The sequence below is a fragment of the Callorhinus ursinus genome, unplaced genomic scaffold (genome assembly GCF_003265705.2).
Source record: "Callorhinus ursinus isolate GAN/ISIS: 27379988/994484 unplaced genomic scaffold, GSC_fseal_2.0 scaffold5, whole genome shotgun sequence".
Classification (NCBI taxonomy): Eukaryota; Metazoa; Chordata; class Mammalia; order Carnivora; family Otariidae; genus Callorhinus; species Callorhinus ursinus.
Window position 1 is genome coordinate 47435629 of NW_027397067.1, and position 26760 is coordinate 47462388.

Here is a 26760-nt window from a genome sequence, read left to right on the forward strand (position 1 = left end):
CTGGGTGGATGATGAAGCCCACAGCTGAGATGGAGGAAAATAAGGAGACAGGCAGGACTGGGGGAGATGGTAACTCTTGCTTCAGAGGTGTTGGGTGTTAAGGGTTTATGGGACATCCAAGCTGGGAGGCACAGCAGGTAAGCCCATCATAGGCTGGGAGGTCCAGGGAGGGGTCAAGGCTGGAGCTGAACTTGAGAACACTTCCTAGGACCCCGCCAGCTGGAAGAGAGGGAGAGACCGTTCTCTGAAGTGACTGTAAGCTGGCAAGCTAAACTTTACTGAACATTCCAGAAGTATGTCAGTGTGGGAAACACCCCCCGCACACTCCATTTTGAAGTACAACATGGTGATATGGTATCATTGGTGCTATGTTAGGACTTTGGGATTTACTCTACTATCCCTGCTTCAGATACCCAGAATCTCTATCAATACATCCTTGATATACCCAACATCCTGTAGCAACTTAAATGTTTCCTAGTTTTGCTTATTATGAATTTCAAATCTTGAATATACATGAAAGTTTTCCAAAAGGTGAGAAAATATTCTAAATATTTAAGTTTATACATCGTAGGCTTTATCAGACACATAGTTTGAGGAGGTTAGGAGCAAAAAAAAGGTCTGGGATTGTTCTTTCTTCCCAAATTCAGACTTTACTGGTTAACCTGGTTTCTTCAAGGTTGATGTGATATTTATTCTAACCTGCCTTTACTGCAAAATCAGAGGGAAAAATAGACAAATGAATAAGCATTTGAGGTGGAGATGAGGAAGGACACGTTGTTTGGAGCACTCGGTGTTGGGCAGGCACTGTGTTGGGCACTTGCAATAGACTCTCTCACTGAATCTTCCCACGTGCCCTGTGGGGCAGTACCATTCAGCCCTTACAAATGAGGGAACTGAGAAGCTTCAAAACCTGTCCTCAGTCACATGCTCAGTAAAGCGGTAGAGATTAGGTTGGAACCCAAATCTGTCTCTCTAAAGCCCTTGGAAAAGTCCAGCATGTACTTTGCTTTTGCATTTGCTATTTGTCTCAGGTCCTGTTAGGCAAGCCCTGAATCTAGAGAGAGCTGTGCCTTGGGCTTATTAGGGCTTGATTTCCATGGTCACCAGGAAGGAATCTTCTCCCCAAATCCTCCACCCTCAGATTATCCTACTGCACTTGAGGAAAGAGGAGACGGAGGGAGAGAAGGAAATCAGTGGAACCCAGCATGTTTGCACCCGGACAGCTCTGAGCCACGAAGGCAATGTTCAGCCTATCAAGACACCTTGGTCGTCATCAGGCCAGGAGACCCACAGAGGGCACCCAGATCAGGGCGGAGGTGACCTGTCCAAGCAGATAACCTACTCACAGAGGTCACTGCAGGAGGTGGGAGGGACCCCAGGCAGTGATGGAGAGGCTCTGTCACCACTCAGCTTGCAATCCAGCCACTTCTGCTCATTTGGCAAAAGAGTGGGGGAGGGAGGAAGTTTTTGGAGAAGTTAAAATGAGGCATGTGGCCAGCATTTGGGGAAACACTGAAGACCTGGGCTCCAATATTGAAACCTATTGCTGTGGGGCCTATTCACTCATCTCTTCAACAAGTATTTTTTGAGTGACTATTTTGCGACGGATGCTGGGGCCACTAGTGGTGAGTAAAACAGACACAGGCTCTTGCCTTTGTAAGGTTTATCATCTGGAGGAGAGGGCACAGACCATAAACAAATCCAAATTATAAAACTACCAATTGCAATCATTGCTTTGTGGGGACAGTGGTGTCAGACCTCCGGGAGTCTTCTGTTCAAATCACAATGTTGGGGAGGCCATCTGGTGGGGGATAAGGCACCCAGCAAGAATTAGCTCACACCGCCTAAGCACTAAGAGGTGACTGTCTAGAAGAGACCTTCTACCTCTCCTATGGGGGATGAAGAAACGTTCATGAACATGAGGGTGATAGATGGCTAATTGTTTAAGAATATTCACACCTCGGGGGTGCCTGGGTGGTTTGAGTGTCTGACTCTTGGTTTTGTCTCAGGTCATGATCTCAGGGTTGTGAGATTGAGCCCCGTATCAGGCTCTGCATTCAGCAAAAAGTCTGCTTAAGACTCTCTTTCCCCCTCCCTCTTCCCCTCCTCCCTCTAAAGTAAATAAATAAATCATAAATGAAGAAGAAGAAGAAGAAGACGAAGAAGAAGAAGAAGAAGAAGAAGACGAAGAAGAAGAAGAAGAAGAAGAAGAAGAAGAAGAAGAAGAAGAAGAAGAAGAAGAATATTCACGCTTTCCCTTCCACCTCCATGGTAAAAGTATAGTTTCCTATCCCTTGACTTCAGGGTCAGCTGCGTGACTTGTTTTGGTCAGTGGGCTGCTAAGAGTAGTAATGCAAGCCCAGGCAGTTGGGATTGCCCTTCTGCTCCTCTGCCAGGCCATGAAGAGAGCTTGCCCTTGGAGCCGCTGCCCCTTTGGCTTGGACCCCAGAGCAAACACACAGACTGTTAAACTCAATCCACAGGAGAGGCCCAGGCCAGCTGGAGCTGGAGCTGGAGCTCGGTGCAGTCACCGCCGATCCCCGCAGACTTGTGAGACACACAGACTTGAGAGCGTGCGAAGAAAGCCTTGCTGTTGTAAGCTGTGAGGTTTGGGGTGCTTTGTTACACAACAGTATGTGGCAATCGCTCATTGATACAGCCTGTAATGGTGCCAAGAGGTAGTCGAGAGAATTAAGCTCCTCTTGCTCAAGCTCTCCCAAAACAAACAATCCAACTGAAAACAATGGATATACTATGCAAATACAATACCCAAGAAAACCCTCCCTTAGCAGCTGCCTTCCTACCGTATTCCAGCCCTCAGCTCCCACAGGAATTCTGGAACCCCTGCTGTGGAGCACAGCTTCCGCCTCAGAAAGTGGGCATTGCTGCCTGGGCATTGCCATCACCTGGGGCACAGGTGACCCTCTTCACGCCACTCTTGGCCTCCTGGTGGCTCTGCACTTTGAGGGTTAAGGGCAGAAGCTTTCATTTCCCCTGCGCCTTCCACTGTCTCTCCTTTCCTTCTTCCCAACCCCCCCTGACATTTACTGTGAGTAGGCTCTGACTCGTTCTGTGTGGGTCAACTGGACACCTGAGGTCCAATCAGCTGGGCCTGGGGTACAAAATCAAGCTCAATGAGCATGACTGCAGGGAATCAGCTTCCTGTGAACGAGTGTAGAGTGGGAAGTCCAGGGGGGGCATTGCACTTTGAGCAAAAAGCCCCAGAGCAGTCTATTTCTGGGCAGGGCCATCTCTGTTATTTCTTTGTATGGCACATTGCAGACAGTGCCGAGCACACGTATGGGACTCCCAGAAGCTGCACGTAGACCGGCGGCTGACTGATCCCAGCAGCATTTTTACACCGGAAAAGAACATCAACCAGAGCAGTGATGATAAAAACAGTTATAGGGCAGTATTAGGGGACCAAGATTTCTCATCATCCTCAGGTAACACTGGACAAAGAGCCGGTTAAGTGATGACTTTGCAGCCCCGGTGTTTTCCCTCCAGAGTTATAGGGCACCGGCTGAACTGAACCCCGATCGCCACTCTCAATCCCCTCTGAAAGAAGCACATTTCCCAGAAAATCAGAGGAGTCCATTCCCCATACCAGCCCCAACTAATCATCACAAGTTCAACTCCTCCACTCTCAGGTAATTTTATCTATAGCAAGAGCCACTTACAGCTAAAATATATCTTTAGGGAAGGAAGGTAGTTCTTGCAAACGTATGATGGCTGGATGGTCATAGCTTGGGTTTGCCTGGGGGTAATAAGGCCAAAGTCAAGTCATGAGTCAAGGGAGCAATCAAAATCTGAGTCACATCTCCAGGCTGGGCTTACAAGTGTAGCAGCGTTTCCCAAAGTATATGCCAAGAAGCACTGGTTATAGGGGACATGATGAGAAAAACAGCAACAAAAGAATCTTGTGGTTAAATAATAACCAGGAGATCAGAATCAGCTTGCTGAACCAGAGACTAGAAGACGGAACCTCAGAATCAAGAGCGACAGAGAAGCTCCAGAGTTCAGGCTCCGAGGGTAGAGTAGAATGACAGCCCAGCCATGTAAAAACCAGAAACGGAGTGGAAGTGGTAAGACAGTACTGAGAAGGGGGAGAGGATTCATACCAGGGAGACCCAGGACAATTTCCCAGATGGCGACATGTGCCTAGCCAGCATTCGTGGGGAATCAGTGGTGTAGATAGGATTTGAGCAGCACTTGGAAGGATGGCCAATAGGGAGGTGGAAAGGTCATTTTGGGCAGAGGAAATATTTGAACCATAGCCCGGAGTGTGGGGTTAGTTTGGCCTGCAGGTGGTTGGAAAGGGGGGCATGAGGCTTTAGCTTTGTGCATTCTCAGCATCTCCCCAGGGAAGGAAGAGTGACTTTCAGCCTCGTGCTGTTCCAGGGCACAGCCTTGGAATGAAACAGGACCCGCCACCCTCATCAATGCCAGCTTTTGAGCAAGATTGGGCCGAGACGGGGCCAGGCAGCCCAGTTCCCGCCTGGACAAAGCAGACACCCAGACTCCCCTGGCGTGCACCACCTGTGCTCAGCAGAGCTGAGTGTCCATTACTCGGAGCTGCAGGCTCCCAGGCAGGGCCCCAGCGGCTTTGTTCATGGCCACTCCTCCGAGCAAGGAGAGCAGTGGTGCTGGCATCTCCTCCCCAGCCCAAACACTCGCTTTGTTCTGCCGGACAGCTTTACCGTTGTGCGCTCTATCACCTGCCCCTAGGTCTTCCTCTCAGTCCACACTGCAGGCCAAGGGAGAGGGAGGTGCTGTGTCCACAGTTTAAAAGGCTTCAGAGGGGCGCCTGGGTGGCTCAGTCGTTAAGCGTCTGCCTTCGGCTCAGGTCATGATCCCAGGGTCTTGGGATCGAGCCCCGCATCGGGCTCCCTGCTCAGCGGGGAGCTTGCTTCTCCCTCTCCCACTCCCCCTGCTTGTGTTCCTGCTCTTGCTATCTCTCTCTCTATCAAATAAATAAATAAAATCTTAATAAATAAATAAATAAATAAATAAATAAATAAATGGCTTAAAAGTTCTTGGATAGGAAGGGAAGGTGGAAAAAGATGGAGAGTAAGAATGTCTATGGCGAGTACAAATGCCCGGCACTGAGCCTTTTGGCAAGACTTTCAATGAAACTTCACATTCAAAAAACAACATAAAATAAAATTAGAAAGTTTTCCCTCCATCCAGTAGTACTTATGAGAAACCACAGAAGCCTACAAGACATGAATTAGAATCAGAATCATTTTCTCCTCTCATGATTGATCTTTAATTTCTTGGCAGTCTTTTTAAGCTCCTAATAGTTTTTCCTGCCTGTAAAATGGGCCACCTCAGTCCACAAGGCAGCTCTTGTGACCTATGAAGAAGGTGTTGATAAAGACTCTCAGAGAAGATGAGGAGAGCTGGTGAAGAGCAGGGAAACGTGAGGGAAGGCCTCCCCCACAAGCAATCCTTCCAGTGAATGACTGGTAACGACTGACAAGAGTGAACAGAGGTATTTCAGCACTTAAGTCAGGGAGACCTTCTGAGCTGCAGTCCTGGCTCCCCCATCCATCTGCTGCTAAACTGGGTCAAAGTACTTATCTCCCCCTCCTGTTAAGTGGGGATAATCACATCTACTTAACAAATAGTTGTGAAGATTCAGTGAAATAATAGGTATAAAGCATTTAGCGCGATGCCTGCACCTCACAAGTGCTCAAGAAATGTTAGCCCTTCAGTGTGAAAACCACTGCCCTACCTGTCAAGGCTGTCCCTTTTATACCAAACAGGCGGGTACACACATTCATAGCCCTTGATCCAGCAATTCCCCTCCCAGAACTCTCCTTAAGAAACTATTCAACCAAGGGGCGCCTCGGTGGCTCAGCTGATTGAGCAGCCGACTCTTGGTTTTGGCTCAGGTGGTGACCTCAGGGTCCTGATCTCAGGGTCACGAGATCAAGCCTCAAGTTGGGCTCCACGCTCAGCGCAGAGTCTGCTTGAGATTCTCTCTCCCTCTTCTTTTCATTCTCCCCCGCTCCCGGTTCATGCACGCACGCGCGCTCTCTTAAATAAATAAATAGATAGATAGATAGATAGATAGATAGATAGATAGATAAATAAATAAAATCTTTATAGAAAACACAACTATGCAGCCAAGAGGAAATGACGTATAAACATAAGGGTATTCTCTGCAAAGTTAATAACAACAGAAAAAAAAAACTGGAACAGTTAAATGATGAAGTACACTTATTATGAAACATCCATTTTATGGACTATTCTGCAAGCATTAAAAAGTGTTACAAAGAATAGCCAAAAGAATTTTGAAAAAGAAAAAGAAAAAAAAAAGAATTTTGAAAAAGACAAAGAAAGTTGGAGGATTTACACAACCTTATTTCAAGATTTACTCTAAGGTTACAGAAATCGAGACAGCGTGGTATTAGCATAAGGACATGAATGAATCAAAATTGAGCGTCCAAAAATACACTATTATATTTATGGTCAACTGATTTTTGACAAAGGTGGAGAGGCAATTCAACAGAGAAAGGATAGTCTTGCCAACAAGTGGTGGTGGGACAATTGGAGAGGCACATGCAAAACCCAAAACAGACCTTACATTGTATCAGACACAAAAATTAAGTCAAAATTGATCACAGGCCTAAATATAAGAACTAAAACTATAAAACCTTAGGATACAAGAGAGGAGAAAATCTTTGTGACCTTGGATTAGGCAAAGATTTCTGAGGTATGATACCAAAAGCACAATCTGTAAAAGAAAAAAAAAAAAAAAACCCTGGTGTTAGACTCCATCAGAAAGAAAAAGTTTTTCTCTTCAAAAAAATACCGCTAAGAAAATGAAAAGAAAAGCCAGATGGGGAGAAAATATTTGCAAATTGTATACCTGACAAAGGACATAAGTCCAGAATATATAAAAAACCATTTATAACTCAGTAAAAAGGAGACAAACAACATAATTTAAAAAGGGGCAGAAGGTTTGAAGTCATTTCACCAAAGAAGACATATAAAAGGCTAATACGCATGAAGAAATGTTCCGCAACATAAGTTATTAAGGAAATGCAAATTGAAACCAATGAAATACCATTTCCCATCCACTTTAAAGGCTACAATGAAAAAGAGAGACAATAGGAGCACGTGGTTGGTAGAGCATGCAATGCTTGATCTCGGGGTCATGAGATCAAGCCCCACACTGGGCACGGAGCCTACTTAAAAAAAAAAGAGAGAGAGAGAGAGAGACAATAATAAGTTTCGGCAAAGGTGTGGAGAAATTGGAATCTTCATACATGGCTGGTGGGAATGTAAAATGGTGCAGCCACTTTACAACAGTTTGGTTGTTTCTTTAAAAAGTTAAATAGAGCTACCATATGACTCAGCGATTCCACTCGTACTTATCTGGCCAAGAAAAATGAAAACATATGTCCACACAAAGACATACGTTCACAGCAGCAGTGTTTGTAACAGTCAAAAACTGAGACCAATCCAAGTGTCCATCATCTGGTGAGTGGATAAAGAAAATATCCATACAATAGGACAATATTCAGGAGCAGACTACTGACACATACTACAATGCGGATGGATCTCAAAAACATTTTACTAAGTAAAATAAGCCAGACGCAAATTTACATAAAATTTCTAGGAAATACAAATCTCTAACACAGAAAACAGATCAGCGGTTTCCTAGGGCAGGGAATGGAAGCAGGAACTACAAACAGGCACAAGTGAATTTGGGGAGTAATGGAATTGTTCTAAAACTGGATTTTAGCGATGGTTGCTCAACTGTATAAATTTATTAAAAGTCCTAGAATTATACATTAAAATGTGTGGATTTTATGGTATATATGCTATACATCCACATAATACTATAAAGGTTGTGTAGCAACATGAACAAATTATGATATGTTAAGTAAATACAAGAAAGCTAATGCAAAATATGTAAGTATTCAAAATACGTGAATGATTACAACCAATGGATGGATCAGAATAAAGATGAAGGAACTATGGAGCGATAAAATGGGAAATTTTGTGTGTGCGTCTTTTAACAAAATGTCCCTTAATCATTTTTGTTATTTTTGAAAAAAAAAATAAGGAGAGAGACAGACTGTTGTGTATTTGGTCCTTCAGCTTTGCAAGGGATCGGGGAGGGGATAATAGTTCTCTGGTTCTTTTCTTCTGCATTGCCAGAGAGCTTTACAGACATTAGTTCATCAATCCTCAACAATCCATGAAACAGGTAGAGAATAATATTACCTCCCCCACCTTGCTTATTCTGGTTCATTTAATGGTACAATTTATTTGAACTTAGGATGAGGGCTTTCTGCGAAGATATTTGTAATCATATTTTTATAGATTCCGAATCTCCACGTATGTATACACAGAACAAATGGATTGCATTTTAACCACCTCCTCTGAATGTGCCCCCTTCTCATTGTCCTCTTAACCATTCTGAGCTAAAGCTGAGGTGTCCTGTTACCTTAGCTTCAAAACAAAAAGCACTTGGCATGCCGAATGCTTCTGGTGGGCCAGAATGGAATATCTCTTTTTGGGCTATCCTTAACTTACCTGGACCACAAAACTGAATGTTCAGGCACCAGGTTAGCCTGCTGATGAATAACATGTCACTTTGTTTTGGTTCGGACTTACTTTCTCTCCTCCACAAACAGGTGAGGTCCCATGTTTGGGAACAAACGATAACCAAATAACAAATCCTGAAGAACGACCTTGCTGCACAAGAATTCCACTGTCTGTGCTGTGGCCCCTCGCTTACCAAGTGACCTTCCTTGGTCTTTTCAAGCCTACAGCCCTTTATAAACTTTTCCCTTTTTCTCCTTTGCTTCTCCTTAAGTACCCTCTCCCCCCTCCACACTGAGAAGCATTACTCTCTGTGCTTTAATGGGTACAGACCGGGATTTTTCTCCTTATCAGGCTGCATTATGAAGTATATTTGCTTATGTGCTTGTCTCCCTCTATTAGATTGTGAAATCACTGAAAAGGAGTTAGTGGCATAATGATTTTTGAATCCCAGTGCATGGGGATGGTGGTGATGGTGATGATCATTAGTCTGCTAGGGCTGCTGTAACAAATACCATAGATGGGGTAGCTTACATAGTAGAAATTTATTTCCTCACAGTTCTGGAGACTAGAAGTCCAAGCTCAAGGTATAGGCAGGGTTAATTTCATGCTCTCTCTCCTTGGCTTGTAGATAACCATCTCCCCGTGCCTTCAACCTGGTCTTACCTAGTGTATGTCTGTCCTAACCTCTTTTTTTTTTTTTAGATTTATTTATTTATTTTAGGGAGAGAGTGAGAGAGAGAGAGCATGCACACAGGGTGGGGGGCGGAGGGGCAGAGAATCTCAATCAGATTCCACCCTGAGTGCGGGGCCTAACACGGGGCTTGATCTCACAACCCTGAGATCAGGACCTGAGCTGAAATCAAGAGTGCGACACTTAACCAACCGTAGCACCCAGGAGCCCTGTTCTAATCCCATCTTATAAGGACACGAGTCATATTGGATTAGGACCCATCCATATGAATCGTTTTACCATAATTACTTCTTTAAAGGTCCTGTCTCCAAGTGCAGTCACCTTCTGAGGTCCTGGGGTTTGAGACTTCAACAGTGAATTGCAGGGGGTGACGGGGGAGGACAATTCAGTCCCTAACAATGGTGATGGAGAGGATGGTAACAGCTGCCATTACTGAGTGCTTACTATATACCGGACACTTGACTTTCCACCTGCTTTCTCTTTTAATCCTCTATAATCCTATAATTATGATCAATATTTTGTCATTCCCATTTTATAGATAAGGGAACCAAGGAGATTCCCTTAAGTCACTTACCCAAGGTCAGAGAGCTAATGTGTAGTGGAAATGAAATTCAATCTCAAGTTATTTTGCTTCCCGAATTATCCTGCTAATCACCATGTTCTGCTACGTGCTACTAAGAGGAGTGAAGAAAGAATGATCGAATAAGTGAATGAAATAATAAAGAACACGGACATGTGACATTTAGATTCAGTTGTACCACAGACCACGTTATAGTTCCAAAAACTTACAGAAATTACACCTGTCAAAGTTTGCTAGATGGTTATCCTAAAAAGGTAATTCATTTTTGTCTTCCGATGCCAGATTTTTTAAAGGGATTCTGTCAAGTTTAAAATCTAGCAATTTTTTGCTTAAAAAATAAAAGCTGGGGTTGCCTGGGTGGCGCAGTCGGTTAGGTGACTGACTCTTGATTTCAGCTTGGGTCATGATCTCAGGGTCCTGGGATGGAGCCCCAGGATGGGCTCCCCGCTCAGCGCAGAGTCTGCTTGTCCCTCTCCCTCCTCCCCCACTCACACTCTCTCAAGTAAATAAATAAAAATCTTTAAAATAAATAAATAAAAGCTGAAGTCCTACATCCAAAGAACTATAGAGCCCCCAGAAGTTTCACATATCGTCAGTTTCAAATTCTGTCTTTTTCAACAGAGAAAACGAGCTCAGTGAGGTTAGCCAACTTGCTGTTATTTTATTAGACTGATAACTCATTAATCATGCATCTTTGTTCTTATTATTTATCATCACTGTGCTTTTAGGTGTGGAGTCATTAAATTAGGTTCTCCTTTTCCCCAAGATCATTCCAGAGAAGTGGGAGTGTTAGACATGTCAGGGGGTGATAGTAGGGGCTAAATCAACAACCTTTCAAAGTGGCCTTCCAAACTGCTTTCCCATTTGCCTACCACTACCCCCCCACCCCCACTGCAAGTCATCCAAACTAGAGAAAGGGGGCTTTTTTTCCCCATCCAGTGGCTGGGAGGAGTATTCCCTAACCACTGCTGATGAAAAGAGAAGCAAAGTTCTGCAAAATTCCCAGGAAGATTAAGCACATTATGGAGTGCTGCCAGGAAACTGACTTCTGTTCATAGCCACCTGCTCTTGACAGCATCTCCTACGGCGGTGCTGGGCCCCGCAACAGAATCATGGAAAAATCAGATTAGAGATGGAAAGCAACTCAAAGCCTGTTTAGTCCACCTTCCTTAGAAGAGGAAATGAAGTTGTAAGAGGTGAGTGATGAACCCCTGATCGGCTAGTTAATGAGAGTATTGGAACCCACTGGCCTCTTCCAGGGATGAACTGGGCAGACTGCATAAAGTTTCCCTCACACCTAGCATCCTCCTTAGAGCTGGGCAGTATTCTCTAAGATGTGGTCTGCAAGCCACTTGTGGTTACACAAGATGTTTTTACCTATTGTTTTTTAAAATGGACCAACACTTTTTTCTTGTGATAGCTACGTATTTGTTTCAATTGATATCAGAAAAAAATAATTAGCTCACAAAAGCTATGACTCCACAGGTAAAACTGACTGCAAAGAGATTAACAATTTTATTACAAATATGCTCATTTAGATTTTTTTAAAAAGTGAGTTGGTTTAAAGAAAAAAATCCAGGGACACCTGGGTGGCTCAGTTGGTTAAGCGGCTGCCTTCGGCTCAGGTCATGATCCCAGGGTCCTGGGATCGAGTCCCACAGTGGGCTCTCTGCTCTGCTGGAAGCCTGCTTCTCCCTCTGCCTGCCGCTCCCCCTGCTTGTGCTCTCTCTCTCTCTGACAGATAAATAGATAAAACCTTAAAAAAAAAAAAAAAAGAAGGAAGGAAGAAATCCGTAAATAACATTCCAGACAGTAGGATGATAGGGCAAAAATGGTGAGGTGGTGTGCAATTTGTTAAAATGCGGGACACAAGGATAATTCCCTCCTTTTCATAGATGTATTGACTGGTGGGTGGAGAAGAGATGGTATCTGCTCGTAAATATAACAAAAATATTTTTACTTCTAGTTCAGGGATCTGGTCTTGCCCTGTCCTTCCAAGCAAGCACCAGGACTGCTCATTTATGTTCACAGCTCGTGGGATTACAATACGTTCAGGGGTGGCCATCAGACGGAGCCTTTTCTCCTCTTAGATGAATCTTGTAAATACATTGTGAGAACAGCAGTTGTATTGAATTTTACTGATACACTTACACGTTCGGCGCTGAAATGATGAACCAGAAAAAATCCTGGGGCAAATGTTCTCATGGTAATCTGTAATCTGTCACTTATCAGATCCCAGTCTTTTATCTGAAAATTGGCAGATTGGACAGCAACCAGTTTACACTTGTCTATACGGCGGCCGTTCTGACATGTTTACTGTGAAAAAATACACTTTGTTTTTATAGGGTGAATAATATCCTCAAAGGGCAACTTAGGTTTCTCATTGCCCAATTTAAGCTGGTCCCAGATATCCTTAGCCTTTAAGTAATCCCTTTCTTTATTTAAAATGTCTCATTAAGTCCTCAAAATTCACAAAGTTGACTAATGAGTTAAGGTAAAGTTTTCTGCAGAGTTTTTCTGGGGCTATTTCATTGTTCACAGAGTTCCCACCTTAAAGATTTGTGTCTGGAACATTTGGAATTAATGAGCAGAGGCTTAACACCCCCCCCAGAGGAAGATCAAGCATTAATCCTCAAATTTGAAGTGTGTGGGCCCCAAATTCTAGACCCAGAATCTTCTAGCCCAGTCCCTGGAGGCACATGGATAATCCATCAAACCTCCCATTCCTACAGAGAAACTTGTGGTAATGTTTTCTTAGAGACACGATGTCAAAGGAGGATCCCCAAATAATTGGCAAGACGTGAGTCCAGCCCTGTGGTCGGATCTCACAAGCATCTGAATGGCATGCAAGACTACAACAAATTATAGGGCAATCCCTGGACTGGCTTTCAAAACTTCTCAGGGAGCATTATGTCCAAGGGCTCTTTTAGAATGTTGCACTCTCCTTTGTGTTAAATATGGTTTAAGACATTTACCTGGTCTTAAAAATGGATCCTCCTTCTTACTCCTTAAACCCCCTTTCATCAGAGGCCATGAGACCACCATAGCTAATACCTTACAAGTAGTCAAACTGTATACAAGCTGATGATTAGAGTCTCATGAGATAAAAACACAGCTCCAAGCCTGGAGAGAGCTTACGTGCCTGGTGCACAGCCAGTACTCCACACGGTCATGGGGGCTGAGCCCTCACCCAACCCCGCTCTCTCATTCTACCTGACTCTCTACTCTTTTCTGGTTTCACTTTAGGTGTTCTGGGATCCACAGGGAAAGCAGCAGTTCCTGTCCGGTTTGCGGTCTTGGCTGGCTTGCCTCCCACTCCAAGCTCCAGCTCTCACCTGGCCTCTGGCTCCTCCCCAGCTCTCTCACTCAACTCCCTTATTACAGTCATCTTCTCCCCACTCCCATGGCCTGAGGTCCTCCTTCCACTTGTCCTCCAATTGGAAACCAAAGCCTTTTGGTTGAAACACTTCCCTGTTAGTTCACGAATTTTATGCAACACATTTGAAGACCCAGTCGACATTCTGTATTCGCCACTGAAGGGAAATGTCCAAATTCTCACCAGAGATCATCTTCAAGGGTAAACCACATCATAAGGAGCTTGGGTTGGAGATATAAACCTTGGAAATTTTCTTTAAAAACTAGATGAAAATGGTAGAAAAATATACCCTAAAGGAGATGTTTAATATGTAAGAATGCATCTTGGATTTTTGTATCATCACAGGTAAGATGCCTCTTACCAGATATTTTGCTAATGCTTCCTGAGCAGTCCACATCTCCTGCTGCGTGAGCCTATCTCATCACAAGGTGAGCCTATCTCCCCAGACTCAGCTGATTGTACCTGGTGAGAACATCGGTCTCCAGGATGGCCCATGGGTGGCCTGTGACATTGCCTGACTCAACCATCAGTCAAATCCTTCTCTCAGGATTTAGGTAAAGACACTCAGATGGAAGTTAGTTATGGTGGTTGGACCTGGAAGACCATGCAGATTTGGGGACCGAATGGCCATTTTGGGCTATGTGTAGACAAATAACCAGAAGTAGCCAGCTGGCAAGGAAGAAGTTAAAGGAGACAACATACAGAAAGAGACTTTGCTGTGACGGAGAGAGTTGGAAATGCGAAAAGAGCATATCACAGAGCTGCCTTGATTCCTGCCTTTCCTGTGACTGGGTACCTTGGCTTTTCCAGGACTCCCATGCATGTATGTCCTCTCAATAAACTCCATTATTTCTGGAACAATGTGACTGAGTCTGTGTTCCTGATTAAGACAAAACTGGTGGTGAGGCGCCTGGGTGGCTCAGTTGGTTAAGCGTCTGACTCTTGATTTCAGCTCAGGTCATGATCTCAGGGTCATGAGATCGAGCCTGCATTGGGCTCCACACTCAGGGGGGAATCTGCTTGAGATTCTCTCTCTCTCCCTCTGCCCCTCCCTTCTCTCTCTCTCTCTCTTTTGAATAAATAAATCTTAAAAAAAAAAAAGACAAAACTGGTGGAAGCACAGAATGAGTCAATCTATAGAACACTAATGGGTGACCCATCAGAGCTCTCTCCAAGGGCAGGTTGGTTAGTGACATCTTCTCAATGTTGGCTTGCACATCAGCCAAAGAGATGTACCCAACCATGTTCCATCCTCATTCCAAGACACTTACCTCTGCCATTTTGCTTTAAAGGAGCTGCACATCTCCTGCACATCCAATGCTCAATCTCTCTAGTGTAGAATCACAGACCCTTGGTGTAAGAAAGAAATGATGCCGGGCACCTGGGTGGCTCAGTCGGTTAAGTGGCCTGAGCCTTCAGCTCAGGTCATGATCTCAGGGTCCTGGGATCAAGCCCTGCATCAGGCTCCCTGCTCAGCGGGTAGTCTGCTTCTCCCCCTCCCTCTGTCTCTGCCCCCCACTCATGCTTGGTCTCTTTTTCTCTCCCAAATTAATTAATTAATTAATTTAAAAAATTAAAAGAAAAATAAAAAAAAGAAAGAAAGAAATGATGCTATCATGCCCAGTCAGCCACTCATCTCATGGTTGAATCACCTCTGTAAATCTCTGGTCAATCATTTTCTGGTCCAGACTTGAATACCTCCAGTGACAGAAAATTACAAGTGAATCCCTTCCATAACTACCATTTACTGTACCATTTATTGAACACCTGCTATGTGCTAAGCACTATGCTAGCTACTCTGTAAATATTTTTTCTGAAAATATGTTTTAAAGGAGAAAGAGAAGAGAACCAGCATTTATTGAGTACTTACTATGTGCCTTTCTCTTTATAGATGCTGACTCTTGTTATACTCTAAAACCCACTGAGATCATTTTCAAATGAGGGAACTGGGGCTCAGAGAGGTCAAACTGTTTCCCTCAATCACAGCCATACACGTCTTGTCAATGGTTGTGTCGGTTAGAACTTTTTGCTCATATTGAAAAAATTCCTATTAACTTAAGCAAAAATAGAGTTTACTGGGAAGACCTAAATAGCACATGGAATTGAGAGAATGCTAAAGAATAAGGAACAGGGATGGTAATAATTCTCTTCTTTAGGCAAACCACATCATAAGGAATTTCGGTTGCAGATACAAGCTTTGATGATTCTCTTTATTTTGGGGGGGATCAGCTTAACTCTTTTTTTTCTTTAAAAATAATTAACATATAAGGTATTATTAGTTTGAGAGGTAGAGTTTAGTGATTCATCAGTTGCATATAATGCCCAGTGCTCACTACATGATGATTCTCTTTAAAGACTGGAAGGAAATGGTGGGAAAATATAACTTGAAGGAGATGCTTGCTACATAAAATGTGTCTGGTATTTTGGTATTCTCATTGGTCAGGGCTCTGCTCAGGAAAGAATCAGCTCTGGCCGTTTTCCACCCTCATGTCACTCAGCTCAAGATAGAGAATCCTGGGGAAAAGAATCTGGCTGGGCCAACGTGGGTCACATGCTCAACGCTGGGCCAGGGGTGAATAGTACAAATTGACTGATTGTCCCCCCAGGACTGCTGTCAATGGGGAAATGTCATTTCCTCAAAAGAAATCAGGCCATTGCTTTTAGAATAAAGAGGAATGGACTCTGGGAAGCAAAACAACAAATGCTTACCACAGTGATGGAACTGCATTCAACCATTCTTTATTCAAAAGATTTTATTTATTTGACAGAGAGAGAGAGAGAGCACAAGCAGGGGGAACGGCAGGCAGAGGGAGAGGGAGAAGCAGGGAGCCTGACGCAGGGCTCAATCCCAGGACCCCAGGATCATGACCTGAGCCGAAGGCAGTTGCTCAACCAACTGAGCCACCCAGGCGCCCCAGCATTCAACCATTCTTTCCACCACTTTCTAGTCTGAGGAAAAACAAACTTGCCTTAATATAGGATCAACACCTGTTTCCCTCCAACTTCCCCCTTATTGGTCCTGGGTTTCCAACTTGGAGCCAATGCAACACCAGCCTATTCTTTCTTGCATCTGACAGTCCTTCAATTATTTGAAGGTCATTAGCATACTCTCCTCCCTGCTCTGCCCCAACACCCCAGTCCCAGTGTCCTCAAATCTGGCTATAAAGATTTCTGGTTCCATAAACTCTTCCTCACATGACATGGTTTGAGTAGCTTCTCCACTGGTGGTTCTCCTTAAAACCTGCTTCAGATTTTTTCTTTTCCCACTTAAAGCATGGGGACCAGGGAACTCAAGGTTAACACTTCTGATATGCGTTGTTCAAAGCAGAGTAGAGAAGAGCATCTCCGAATCACAAAACCTTAAAGACCAACTGGTCATTTGCTTTTACACTCTGCCTGATGCAGAATGCCCACTACTGCCTAATGGGCCTAGTCCTGCCTCTTAGCATTGCCATTAGTTAGCTATATGACCTCACGTGAGTTATGTATGCTTTGTGAGCAGGCTTCCTTCCCTGGTACCTGTAATCATAATACATACCTATGGCCACTGTAATTATTCAATGAGACAATGCATGTAGAGTATTTGGCACAGTACGTCTAGCCCATAGCAGGCCCTCAGCACACTTACTATTATTACCATTTATTATTATTACTCTACCCCAAGTAAGTGGCCATTCAGCCTTTCTGTGGCCACTGAAAGTGGGTCATTGTCAGAGAAATCATGTCTGTCCTTCAGAGTTTGCTCAAAGGCACACGAAAGACAGATTGGTCAAAGAGCACAAAGTGCAGAGTTTATAGACACTATCAGAAGGAAATATCAGTTGGGAAATATAAACGACCTTGTGGGAAAATGTGCAATGCTACAGAGTAAGGAAACGGCTTTATGGTACTTTCCTTTGGGTAAAGTGCAAACTAATTTTTTTCTTTTTTTTTTTTTCAGGATTCACTGGAAGCAGTCATTATATCAGAATCTGTGAAGATCCAGTTCTAATTATCAAGAAGTAAAAACCAACAAGCAAATACCTGTTATTGATAAAATACTCAGTGATGGAAGGGGCTTCTCACACCCAGAGTAAGCTCTGTTTGCAGGACTTTCAAACTTGGATTTACTGCTCCCACACTAATTAGGCGAATAAAGGAAAGCAGGCCTGGAGTATACATGTAGTAGATGCCCTAGAAAATGGCCATTGTCCTTTGCTGCGTGATGATGCTGCAACTAAGGGTGTCCCGGCATGGCTAGGGATGGCGTGGGTGAAGTAGTGGTCTCTGGTATGGTGGTCGGTGGCCTCAGACACAACTGCAGCCTTTAAAAGTATGTGCACCCGTAAGGGGCTGTCTAGAGGATAGTCAAGAGAATCGGTGTTGGAATCAGAAACAGTAACTAGATTCTGTGACTTCTGATTTGTCCGTGAAGGACCAACTCCAAAACTTCGTCACGGTCTTGTAAATCCCTGGCACTGTGCCTGTCTCAGAACAGGAGTTCAAAGCTGAACGAATGAATGAACTGCCTAAGTTCAGACCCTGCTTCTGCACCTACCAACAGTGTGATCTTAGAGAAGTTCTAGAACGTCTCTGTGTCGCGATCTAGTCTGTAAAGTGGAGATCATAATAAAACCTGTCTCAGAATTGTGGCGGGGATTAAATGAGAAAATGGGGATAGTTTGGAACAGCACATCTCACCAAGTAAGAGCTCACGAACTGAGAGTGGTTACTGTTTCTGGTTTTTTGTTACTATTATTACTGACTTCTGATCGGTTACTGTTTCTGATGTTTTGTTACTATTACTACCGACTTCTGATCAGTCCTGGTCGATGGGCTGCAGGCAGGAATCTTCACATTACACAGATACCTAAAGAGTTAAATTGCCACAATAGCAGCTGTTTTACCACCAGCACCAGTCAACAATGAGATGGCTAAGTTTTTGTTTGCTTGTTTGTTTCTGCCAATTGAATTTTAAGATCCTTTGCTTCACTATAATTAACTCTTTGAACTGGCAAGGCTCTTTCTGTGTAATCACCAGCTGCCAATCCTTCCTTGCCCTGCCATCTCACTACCAGGACTCCAGGGATGTGCATCCAATGATGGACTTCAGAGCTTTGGGAGCACACAGAGGCAGGGGAAGCACCCCCATTTATGTGGAGGTTACTCACATATTTTCTGCAATGAAGGGAGACAATGTGAAAGAAGGGGAGGTTTCTTGTTGGTTTTTAAAGAAAACTAACTTGGCAAATTTTTTTAAGATTTTATTATTTGAGGGGTGCCTGGGTGGCTCAGTCGTTAAGTGTCTGCCTTCGGCTCAGGTCATGGTTCCAGCGTCCTGGGATCGGGCCCTGCATCGGGCTCCCTGCTCAGCGGGAAGCCTCCTTCTCCCTTTCCCACTCCCCCTGCTTGTGTTCCCTCTCTCGCTGTGTCTCTCTCTGTCAAATAAATAAATCAAATCTTAAAAAAAAAAGATTTTATTATTTGAGAGAGAGTGTGCATGAACAGGGGGGAGGGGCAGAGGGAGAAGGGGAAGCAGAGTCCCTGCAGAGCAGGACCCTGAGATCATGACCTGAGCTGAAGAGTCACCCAGGTGCCCCTCACTTGGCAAATTTTTTAAAAAATTAATTACTTGGAGGGGCACCTCGGTGGCTCAGTCTGTTGGGCCACCGACTCTTGGTTTCGGCTCAGGTCCTATCTCAAGGTCATGGGATCGAGCCCCACATTGGGCTCTACACTCAGTGCAGAGTCTGCTTCAGATTCTCTCTCCCTCTGCCTCCTGCTCACTCTCTCTCTCTCAAATAAATAAATCTTTTTAAAAATTAATTACTTGGAGGTGCCTGGGTGGCTCAGTTGGTTCAGCATCTGCCTTCAGCTCAGGTCATGATCCCAGGGTCCTGGGATCAAGCCCCGTGTCAGGCTCCCTGCTCGGCGGGGAGTCTGCTTCTCCCTCTCCTCCCTGTTTGTGCTCGTTCTCCCCCCCTCTCTCTCTGTCAAATAAATAAATGGAATCTTTTAAAAAAATAAAAATAAATTAATTACTTGGAAATTTTCAGAGTTTTGAATTTGTTTTAGCCATGTTGCCTTTAACATTGCAATCAACTTTCAGGTCCAATCTTCTTTGGCTTGATTCTCCCCTTTCTCATCAATGATGAATATGATACACGGAAGTTAAAGCAATATCCCCAAACCCCTGGGAATCAAAAGGAAGTCATGTGATGCACGTGGGTCTATGTCTGTGTAGACTCCCCATTACACTATATATACTACATATATTATATTATCCTGATCTATTATTTCAACCACAAACCTACTTTCTTTAATTATGTTTTTTCAAAACAGTATTTTTTACTTTCAAAATAGACAGATTATGTACAATTTATTGAGGAAAAAAACCCGGAACTTTACTCTCCTGGGGGTCTTCGGCAGCTGTGCTAAAAAAAAGTAGCAAACATTCCTAGACTGTCGCAAGCCAGACAGCATCCTTCAAGGAGCCTACGTTTTGCTCTCAATAATATTATGGCCTCTTTAAAAAGAAAAAGAAAAAAAAAAGTCAGGGGAAAGGGGAAAGACTTTTCACTTCTATTATCTTTGGCATTTTGTACCAGTCCACAGTTTCTCAGGTCTTGAGACAAGAAGCACATTTTCATTTTAGACATTTAAAAAAAGAAAAAAAAAAGTCCTGACTGTCTTTACAGTTTCTTCCCTGAGCTGTCTAGAGGGAACTATTTATTTTGCCTCTTTACCTTGCAAATAGCTAACGGCTTCCAGCCAGGGCTCAACCCAACCCTTTTGTGCCCTGGAGTCATTGCCGTGTCTTTAAAAGAAAACCGATTCTCTGGAATGTTGTGCGTGCACATGCCTGTCGGACAGGGCCGGCCCCACCTGCTGAGCAGGTAAACCAGATCCTCCTGCCGGCCTCTGCAGCCACATTCCAGCCGGGCAAGCTCCTACTCTCTAATTGTTACCTGTCAAACAGGTCAACCAGGCACTTGGGTCTGGTCCAAACATGCATATGTTCCCACGAAACCCTAAACCTGCAAACCTTTGACCTTTCTATAGTGCCCCAATTCCCTTGATTATTTTCACCAGGGCTGATTTAAATCCAAATGATGACTTTTTAACGGGGTGCAGAGCCTTTCCTCCTTTCTCACCGGGGGTGGTAAAGCTGATCAAGCACCGCTTGGGGTGTCTGGACTAGCACATGGCAGTAATTGAAGTTGACCAGCGAGGCAAAGATCGGGGTCGCAAAGCTCCTGAAATAAAATCTACTAGCCTAAATCACTCATGGAAATCACAGGCTGTCCACCCTGGCCAAATGGAGAGTGAATTCCCCAGGGGGATAACAATGGAAGAGCTTCACAGGTGAAAACTCCCTCTCCTTTCTGGCCCTGGGCCGGCAGCAGAGAATGTGGCCTATGGGCTCAGCCTCAAACCTACAACCAGTGAGACCTTAAGTCGTGGGAACTGTTTGCGCTTAGCTTCCTCTCTCTAGTAAAGAGTAGAAGGAGGCTACACAGGTTCTCAGGCCTTTTCCAGCACCACTCAAAGTAGGGGGGATCCTATCACAGGCATGCTGATGCGTCTTCATTTTGCTATCTGGGGCTGGGTGGGAGGCGTGGGTGCTGCTAGCGGGACCTGGATCAGCTTGGGTCCATTTTGATGAGGTTACCAGGTCTGGGGACTTCTCCTCTTGGGACATCTGGATAGAATACAAGACATCCTTCTTAAGCTGTGTTTCCCTTCTGTGTCTCGTCTAGTGAGTTCAAGCTTTTTTAAGTGGGAGAGGTGATTTTTTTTAAAAGATTTAATTTATTTATTTGAAAAAGAGAGACACAGTGAGAGAGGGAACACAAGCAGAAGGAGTGGGAGAGGGAGAAGCAGGCTTCCCGCTGAGCGGGGAGCCCGACTTGGGACTCGGTCCCAGGACCCTGGGATCATGACCCCAGCTGAAGGCAGACGCTTAACGACTGAGCCACCCAGGCGCCCCAGGAGAGGTGATTCTTTTGATTGCTTTGGTAGTATGGACTATCCTTTTTATCCTGCTGATAAGGAATTCAGAACCAAAACTCGGGGCTCACTGAATCCAAACGCTTCATTCTGCAGATAAAGAATCTGAGGCCTAGAGAGGGGGTATGAGTTACCAGATGTCCTGCAATTAGTCAGGCTCCGCATTTAAGGGACTGTGGGGGTTGGTGAATATTGTGGGCTAGCAGAATCACTGCCGGAGAAGTGACATTGCAAGATGCTGCCTCTCAAGAGCTCCAATTAAGGAATTTCAAAAATCCAGGCAAAGAACACAAGCTCTCTTCTGAGATGGACAGTGCTATCAGGCCAGTTTGCTGGCGCTAGTGGCGGAGGGTGGGGGGGAGGCTCTCCTCTTGGGCTGGACAGGTTATTCTACAAAAAGCTCGGGATCACTGTGGGCAGGGCAGGATCTGGCACTTCCTGCTCATTCATCCAGCTCAGACTTGTCTGCCAGAGCCAAACCTGCAGGGCTGGCTCCCAAGAGAGAAACTTCCTTGAGGCTCTGGGATGGTGGAGTCGGGCAGTCTGCTTAGCATCCTTCTCACCAGCGGCTCCCTTCAGGGAGGGCAGAGTGTAAGGTGCATGGGCTCAAGGTGGGGGACTCCATCCAGAAGCCTGCCTGGCTTGCTCCTTGGAGTGCATTCACTCACGAGGGCTGCTTCATGCTGTGGGTGCCATGACCCCCTGGCCCACCCCGTGCCCAGACACACACACACACACACACACACACACACATACACACACAGGGGCTGTATGGATGGAAGGGGCCTTCAGAGGTCACACTGGACGAACGGGCCCTCTGTCTCCTTGTGAAGATCTTCGGGAATGTGTGGACCACTCTGCGGTTGCTTTAAAATAAACATTACACAGTATTGACACAGCAGACCTGATTAGCATTATTTTCTCATTACCAAACACAAAACTTTCCACACAGAATGAATTGTTGAGCCATCAGCTTCCATCAAACACCAAACGTCTTCATTCTCATGCTCTTCCCGGATTCACTCCACCATGTTTTGGCCGCGGAACGCGGAGCCAGCTACTCCAGCTTCCTTCTCTGCAGACTGGCAACAGTTGTCCTACTCAGGACATGGCTTCCTTGTGCGGAATAAATGAGATAGCAGCGTTTCCTGCCTGGTATGGGGCCTCACACATAATATGCATTTAATGTCAGCTCTTTTGGTTGTTGTTACTGACATAAAACTTATTAAAATAGTGACCCACGTGGCCCGTTTCAGAATGGTAGGTCTAATGATCAAAAAGTAACTTCAAAATAACTCAGAGTTCTTTACTTGTCGTTCTCCAACACTGGGAAGGGGGGCTCCTTACACACCAGAGTTGTTCTTTTCTTTCTTTCTTTCTTTCTTTTTTTTTAGATTTTTATTTATTTATTTGTCAGAGAGAGAGAGCAAGCAAGGGGGAGTGGTAGGCATAGGGAGAAACAGGCTCCCCGCTGAGCAAGGAGCCTAATGTGAGACTCGAACCCAGGACCCTGGGATCATGACCTGAGCCGAAGGCAGATGCTCAACCCACTGAGCCACCCAGGCGTCCCCACACCAGAGCAGTTCTCAGCCCATGCCCTGCCTTCAATCCCAGGCTCCTTCCCCAGCCGTCCCTCATGCTTTTTGATGCCTCTACTTGCCATCTGTTGGTAAGGGATCAGGGGTTTTAAACAGATTTTAGGATCAAAGAATCCAAAGCATGATGAGAAAAGGCACTCTGAGAGAGAGGGTATTCTGGATCATGGCTGGGGTTTTCCTACCCTCCTCCTCCTCCATTGGCTACAGCTCATCCAAATGACCACATGGCAGTAGCGATATTGGGTGACTGTCCTTCTCTGACCCTTTCTTTAGGTCACCACACTGGTCACAAAGCAGGCTTTCAGAGAGAGGAGTCTAAAGGCTGAGAGAATCTTCTAACTGGGTAATCAGCTCCCAAATCCTCACGTGTTGACAGCTCTCTTTAAAGCCCTGCCCTTTCTAAAATCAGAATGGCCCAGGACTACCCCAAGCATACTCCACTGGGCAGGGTCAGAGCCCTGCCCCAGGCAGAAGCAGCCTGGGCTCTGGGGATGGATGAGGAGGTTTGCTGGACATTTGGCCTCGGGGTTGATAAGGAAGCAAATCAGTCAAGGTCCTACCTGGAACAGAGGGTGTACTCGACAAACAGTTGTTGAATTGGGGCTGACTGAACCCAGCACATCCAATGAATCACCAAATGCTGTCAATTCTACCTCCTAAATCTCTCTCAAATCTACCGACTGCTCCACATCCTCATCGCTTTGACTCCCACTTAGAGCACTGAGCTTTTGCATTTGAATTAATGTAACAGCATCCTAACTGATCTTCTAAGCATGGTATATGTGGCCTTTGATGGTGGAACTGAGATTCCTCTCTCCGGGCTTACTCCTAGCAGTTCCCCATCCTTGATGTAGGGCACGCTGCCTCTGCTCTTCCCTCTGCCTGGGACACCCTCCCTGCCTAACCCCTACCCATCCGCAGGTCTCTGCTTACGCATCTCTCTCTTCAGGAATGTCTATACTCTACCAAAACCAGTTTGTAGCTCCCTCCCAGGCTCTTGGCAGCACGAAGACAGGCACGGCTTCCCACCTGGTCACTACCCCAGACTGTTCAGTGAGCCATTCGTTGTGTGTTTTCTCATTGAATCTGGAGAACCACCGCAGAACACAGGTGTGACCATGCCCACTTGACAGATGAAGAAACTGAGTTTCAAGACATGAAATAACTTGCCCACAGTCAGCCAGCTGAGACAGAGGCAGAGCCTATGGGATTGAGGCCTACGCTTTTTACTTCTACAAGAAGCTGCCCCAAGAATACTCAATCCACTCTGTAATTAAACAAGTCAGAGGTCAAATAATTAGTTAATGAGGCTCTGAGGCAATAATGAAAGGGATCAAAAGATTCTTGCGAGCCTCAAATTCAAAATCAAGTGAACACGTGACCTTTCAAAGGAAGGTGTGTGGGCCCCTTGGGAGCAGTTGCTTTTTGAGCCCCTAGATTAGCCATTTTCACCCCCCCGAAGTATTTAAAAGACACTTGTTCCGCCACATTCTGAAGAACTTTTTTATAATGCTTAGAAAAGAATTCTGGGTACAGAGGCACATTTTTGCTTTTAGTTTGGATTCTAGCAGTTAGAAAGTTTTATGAGAGAATGAGGTCTGAAAAGCCATGCTCCAAAAGCCGAGATGCAGGGAGTGGCTGGAGAGGCCAGAGAGGAGGCTGAACCCGAGGGAGGATGACACCCCGAAGCACTCTGGACCGTGTGGGGGATACAAGAATGCCAGGGCCCTACCTTCCAGAGACCCCCAGAGCTCCCAAGTTCAGAGAAGAGAAACAAAATTGGACGCAGAAGAAACAAGACCGTCCTGGGCCTGATGGCGGTTAGAGACAGAGCGGAGGGAGCTTGGATTTGAAATATTTTAGCCAACGTGGAAAGGACGCAGCAAATTGCGTGAACCAAACGCTTTCTAATGTCTCACCCGGGTATCCCTGAGAGGGCTTCAGGATGAAATGTCTTGAGTTAGTGCCAAGAAGGACATGAGGACATCAGCTGATCTGGCCTCCTGCCCTTACCGAGAATAAAAGTCAACATTCTTTAGCCACAGGCTTTGGTTAGAAATAAATATGGACGGGAGCAGACAACTAAGACTGTAAGTGTGAAGGGAGGAGTCACATCCGGTTGCTTTGGCTCTTTCCGGTCCTCCCTTCGCTTTGCCCCAGAGCCCTCACCTGCCAGAGCCTTCAGCCCACGCCTGACCTCTGGTTTCTGCTCCAGAGGCTGGGATTCAAGATCCTGAGAGAAGATCATCGATTCAAAACTCAGAGAAGGTAGCAAGATTTACTAAACAAATGACATGATGAAGGATCGTTTTGCTTAAACTAGCCATCATAAGTCCTTTCCGAGACAAGGTAAGGTACAAAATAATTAAATAAAATAAAAATTAATATTGAAGTTAAAAAGGGAGAGGTGGCGCCGGTGCTTATGAAAATTCCTTGGATGTAGAAATATAGAACTAAAATCCATCAAGTCATCAGTAGCACCCATAGAGTCAGCTAAAGCAAAAATCACATCAGAAGGGGAAATATTCTGGAGCTCCTGGGTGGCTCAGTCAGTTAAGCATCCCTACTCTTGATTGTGGCTCGTGTCATGAGCTCAGGGTCGTGAGATGGAGCTCTGCATCTGGGTGTGGAGCTTGCTTAAGATTCTCTCTTTCCCTCTGCCCCTCCCCTACTTTCACTCTCTCTCAAAAAAGGGGGGGGGCATTCTTTACAGAAGGCACAATGATGGTCTGCAGAAATCAGCTTGGGCTTTAGGAGTGAGCATCATAGAAGAATGTGTAGGCCATATCCCCCAAATGGAAAGTATTGCCCCTGTTTATGGAAGAAATACGTTTAAACTTGAATGTCAGAAAAGTACGTGAACCAATTAGTGGCTGAGTGAAGCAATTGAAATGCATCCAACTTCCTACCTGTAAAAGATAATCATGTTTCATAATAATGAATGATAATGGTCTGTGATGGTATGTGAGCACTGAGAGGCTGAAACACCAGTGTAAAAGGGAAGTGTTTGTGTGTTCAAACAAAAACACGCATGCACATGGACTCACACACACCAAACAGGATTTGTGCTGCTCAATGACTTCAACAGGAAGTCCTTCCGTGGACAAGTAATAGGACTGAAGATCTATCTGTGTCCAAAGCTGACCCTGATGGGAGCTTGGGGGGAAAAGGAACCATACCATGGAATACCTGGCTAAAGCTGCCTGCAGAAAAACGCTAGCCTAACTTCTCTAGGGAAGAGGGAAGGAAAAGCTACCCTGTTCAGGTTTCATTAATACACTCATAGACTATATTAAGAAAGTACAATTCTTACATGAGCCAAAGTCAAAAGGACTTCGTAAATTTATACATAAGCATTTACCAGCCTATTGTGTGTCCTTGAACTTGCCAAGGGCTTTCTGAGAAGACATCATTACTTCCCTCCAATTTTATTATGGTTTTTAAAAATCTATTTTTACTTTTTCTTTTAAGTGTTTATTTAAATTCCAGTTAGTTAACATACAGTGTAATATTAGTTTCAGGGGTACAGTACAGCGATTCAGCCCTTCCATACCTCATCCGGTGCTTACCACAAGTGTACTCTTAATCCCCATCACCTGTTTCCGCCACGCCCTTGCCCACCTCCCCTCCGGTAACCATCAGTGTGTTCTCCGTGGTTAAGAGTCTATTTCTTGGTTTGCCTTGCTCTCACTTCCCTCCAATTTTAATCTAGCTGGTAGATAAAACAAAGGCATATGAAACTACAGGCTGTCTACAGCAATGGATGAGTGAAAGAGTTTGTGTGGTTTAGTTGCCTGGGGACACAGGGAGTCAGACAGCAGAAGAGCACGTGCTACGGGATTAGACAGAGAAGGACAGTCCCATTAAATAAATGGACCTAAAGAAATTACTTGGGCTTGAAACATCCCGGCTCTGAGCAGGATGCCCAAATAAATCATCACAAGGATATTTGCTCAGTATT

At 44.9% G+C, this 26760-nt stretch overlaps 1 long non-coding RNA gene and 1 pseudogene across 1 annotated transcript in view; one reads left to right on the forward strand and one right to left on the reverse strand.

The window, feature by feature from the left end:
- The window catches only part of LOC141372821 (uncharacterized), a 68992-nt gene that overhangs the window by 2558 nt on the left and 39674 nt on the right, over positions 1-26760 (reverse strand). The window lies entirely within an intron of this gene.
- The window catches only part of LOC112822971 (small ribosomal subunit protein uS19 pseudogene), a 38013-nt pseudogene continuing 11319 nt past the window's right edge, over positions 67-26760 (forward strand).